Genomic DNA, 4917 nt, shown 5'->3' with positions numbered 1-4917 from the left:
GATGCTATCCTGCTTGAAGGGCGCTATATAAAAGTTGTTGTTGTTGTTTTTAGAAGGTTAAAATACAGGAATCTTGAACAGTTAGCACCATGTAACCAGCATTGGCTACATTTATTCAGGTTCCAAAATCCAAACCAGAGGACCAAAATTATCAAAAATGATAGAAATGTGTAAATGTAGGGGAATATCTCTTTTAAGACATTTATCCCCAAACAGCGAATTAATAGAACAGAGTACATCACCTGAAATAATTATTGTTGGTCATAGGAAGTACTGTAAAGTGAGATACTTTCTGTACACATTTGTAACAGGCTGTGCTGATTAAATACTACATGCATATAGCTGACAATGCTAATGCTCGACTCAGAATTAACCATGTTTAGAATTAGCATCCTCCAATACCAAAACAAGGAATATAATCCGTATATCGAATTGAATTTTACAAAAGGATGCAGTAACACAATTGTTTTGCAAAATAATATTGAATTTTCTGCTGTACTTGTACTTAATGGTTGATTGGGTTATATTGTAAAATAAGAGACAAAACAATGCATCTAACCTGACTTGCTTATAATGACTCAAGTGCAGTCATACTGTATTTTGAATGAAAACAAAGTGTGCAAAATATCAATGATTTCATCAGGTTAAGTCATTGAAATAATACATAACCTACCTCTTCCCATCAGTCATATGATTGGACTGGAAGTTTTTTGTCCCAAAAGTGAGTTTGTGAGCAACCTTTTTAACTAAAATCAGCAGATTGTGTGCTTTAGAATTGGAGATGAGCTCTGAAGTATTTACGAAATTTATCTTATTTCATCAAATTTTGATTCAATTTGGCCTTTGGATTAAGCCATTATTTATTATCTGTTTGAAATAATTGTGGTGAATGTGTGCAGTGGAATAATTTGTTATATTCTTTGGCCCTTGGACAAATGTGAAATGTGAGGAGTCTGAAAAATTGTAGGCTGAAAAGACTTCTGTCCATCTTGTTCCTTCTATCCGCTCTCACAGACTGAGTAGCTAGAGTGAATGACAAGCTATTGAATCTAGCTATGAAGCTATCTAGGAAAATACATTTAGCTTTAAGAGGCATTTTAGGTAATGGATGGATAAATCGGATCCTGGATTTCAGTTTTGTCCAAGTATTCAGCCAACACTAGTTAATTTGCTATGTCAAGGGTTCAAATCCAGCCTAAATCCATCTCTCGAGCACTTTAAAGGCTCAACGTGTATTCAGACAGTTGTAATCCAGTTAAACGATTCAGAGGACTAAACAGTCCATAAATAGCACTAATCTGCCACTGTAGTGAACAATGAGTCATGTCCTATGTCCAGCCTGTCTGCCTGCCTGGCTTATGGGTTCAAATTCCACATTGGGACCTTGAGCTCACAGACTGACACTCCAATGCCATCCTTCATATGGGACATTAAGATAATGTCTGCATTTTCAGGTGAAAGTTAAAGATCCAATGGTACTATTTGAAAAGAGAAGGCAGTTATTCCCAATGTCCTGGCCAACAACCACCAAATAAAATTGGTTATTTACTTTATGGCTGCTTGTGGCACATTGCTGTGCGCAAATTGGCTGTCTTGCTTACCTACAAAATACACAGTCATTATATTTTACAATATATCCTGTGAGGCACACTCCTGGTGCTTTGAGACATTCTCCTGACCTGAAGGGCACAAAATGAAATGTCAGGATTATTATTATAACTGAGTGGAATCTTTTATTATCGCTATTTATTGGATCTCTTGTTCATGCCTTCATCACCTCCAGGCTCGACTATGCAAATGCCCTGCTTGTCGGTCTTCCCAGCTCCTCCCTCCACAGGCTGCAGATAATCCAGAACTCTGCAGCCCGTGTCCTCTCCCGCGCCAAACTCTGTGACCCCATCTCCCCCACTCTCGCTCGACTCCACTGCTCCCTATCCTTCAGAGGATCCAATTCAAGATCCTGGTCCTCACATACAAAGCCCTTCATGGCCTTGCCAAACCCTACCTCTGTGACCTCCTAACCCCTACCAACCTGCCCACTCCCTCCACTCAGCTGACTCCGGCCTGCTCCACGTCCCCCGACCCACCCGACCCACCATTGGCGGGAGAGCTTTCAGCCACTCTAACCCAACCTCTGGAATTCCATTCCCCAGCCACTCCGCCTCGCCCCCTCCTTAGCCTCCTTCAAGTCCCCCCTCAAGACCCTCTTCGACCATGCCATCAGCCACCCTCCCTTCCCCTCCCCTCCCTTCCCCCCTCAACCCCAGCTCGGGTCTGAAATGCTGTACTCTGTCCAGCGTCTTGGGACGTCCTCCCGACGTGAAAGTCGCCATACAAATGTAATCTTGTTGTTGTTGTATTTAAAACCATTGCTTCTCACTCATTTATGAGAGCACTTGGTGCTATCACTAGGTTTAAAAATGAAAGATATTCAATTCCCCAGAGCAGTTAGCCTTCACCAAATTAAGCACGCAGAGAGAAAGAAAACATAAAATATAAAAATATATAGTTCTTGATTTTATATTTCAATTATGAGACATTGTTCCACCTAGTGGCCAAAATAGTAAATGAAAATAACAGCCTGCTACTGGAAATACTTTAGGGATCAATTGATTGATATGTAGACCATGAATATTCTCACATAAATATATATTATAAACAAATATTCACTATATTTAGTTTGAAATGGGCACCTCCTTTATTGAAAAGTATCTGATAGACACCAAAGCAATTCATATCAAAATGTATAACTTTATTTCTAAAATGTTCTTTGCGTGTAAAATTACAAAACATAGGATCAAATCTTCTGCTGTCTGTTCTTTCTCCTAGACACAATGCGGAGTGTTTTATTTTTGTGTGGTTTCTGCATTGTTTTGCATTGCAGTCTCCAGCTATGTAGAGCAATGTGCATCATAGTCCTTGCATTTGATAGTCCTTGCATTTGATATAGCGCTTTTCACGTCGGGAGGACGTCCCAAAGCGCTTCACAGAATATACTGTAAAGTGAGTTGACTGTATATTTGTGGGCGAACGCGGCAGCCAATTGCGCACAGCAATGTCCCACAAACAGTCATAGATTGAAAATGACCAATTTAATTATTGTTTTTGTTTTTTGGAGGGATTATTATTAGGCGTGTGGAGTAAGGAAACTTGTCCAAGGTTTCGCCCTGCCTGGAATTGAACTCAGGTCTCTCGCTTGCAAAGCGAGTGCTCTAACCACTGAGCTACAGGACTCCACAAATCATATTCACTGTTTGCAGGAGATTGCAATGCATAACAGTGCACGTTGCTGTGCTGTTGTGATGATTCTTTAAGAAATGATTCTCTTTAAGAAATGAGAAATGGTTCAGGCTGAAACTGCTGGAGGACTTCATTTGATTGTTCTGTACTTTTACAACAGACATAGGACTATGTTTTCAAAAATTTGATTCTGATGCAAATACCCTCCCAAAAAGTGACCCTTTGTGGTATAAAATTCCACCTGTGTCTAGATTTATTTAATTAACATAGCATTTTAGAATCCTCAGAATTTGGCAAATTGTTGAATTCAGTTTTGACTTTGTAGCCAGTTTTCTGTAATTTGTAAAGAAACTTACAGAACACTGGCTTCAAAATTGAAGACTATATTTTACGTATCTGCCGAATTCTAGACCCTCTGAAATGTTATGTTAAAACAGTATATCTGGAATTTCTACCCATAGGTTCCTAAGATTAATGGCACAACCAAGATTGATTGATTTTGATGGTATTGGCAATATTTCATAAGTGGTTTTCTATTCTTTGCTCTTGATTAAACAGACCTCCCCCATTCTCTTATTCATAAATTTACAGTTCAAATACAATTCCATTTAGTTTTGCTTGATTTTATATACAAGTCTTTAGTTACAAGAAATCAGCCTACAAATATCATTTTTCCTCATTCATAAAGGTTGCCATTCAGAATAATTGGAAGATATTATACAAAAGGAACAGATGGGTAATATTTTTTCTGCTGCAGATTTACTGATGCCAGATAGCATCAGTCATTTGCAGTTTCCAAAGAACCCAATAATTCTCTTGAAGACTGTTGGAAGTACTATCTGTGCTGAGCTATCGATCTACCCCATTTAACCCTCATATTGCAAGCAGGACTACTTTTTACACTATTGCCCATGTTATGCTCTTGTACTATGAAGCTGGACAAAATATTAACCTTGCAGAAACAAAGCTACTCAAACATCAAAATATGTTTATTACATATATATTGTCCCTCACACTTTAAAACAAATGCAAAGTTTTAAATAAAGCATTTTTTTAAAAAAAACTCTCCTCCCCTTTGTGCTAATATTGTCCTTTTTGTGTTGAGACTACTGAAAAACTTAAAAAGAAAGATGGGTAGATAACCAAGAAATAAACTTGGAGGAGAGGCAGATAAAAGTGATTGGGAATGGGAAAGGTAAGAAAAGTAGAGATAAAAGACTCAACATCTCACCTGGTTTTAACCATTGTAAAGATACTCAAACCTCATAAGACCAATTTGTCTTAAAATTGAAGATTCTGCAGAATTGTGGAAAATTCTTCAATGCAATCTTGATTTGAAAATCATTTTCCTGCAGTTCTTAAAAAAAAGGGTTCCAAATTAAGGTTGAATTTAAGAATTTATCAAATTTCTGACCGAGGTTAAGTTTAAAAGCAAAATGGTTCTACAGGTTAAGACTCGATGGAATTTTAAGACCAAAGTTGATTAAAACATGATGTGTTTTCAAACATTTTTATTTGAGGTGTATTTTGAGGAGTGGGGTGGGGGATGTGGGTGGCAGGGCGCATGGTTGAAAAGGAGAATGAAGGGATAGAGACTGCACTTTCACCTCCAAATCTTCTTCTCGTAAAAATGGACACCAGAAAAATTAAAAATAAACACTGAAAGAAAGTCTCAAA

The sequence above is a fragment of the Callorhinchus milii genome, unplaced genomic scaffold (assembly GCF_018977255.1).
Source record: "Callorhinchus milii isolate IMCB2004 unplaced genomic scaffold, IMCB_Cmil_1.0 Scaffold5, whole genome shotgun sequence".
Classification (NCBI taxonomy): domain Eukaryota; kingdom Metazoa; phylum Chordata; class Chondrichthyes; order Chimaeriformes; family Callorhinchidae; genus Callorhinchus; species Callorhinchus milii.
This window is presented reverse-complemented; position numbering follows the sequence as displayed.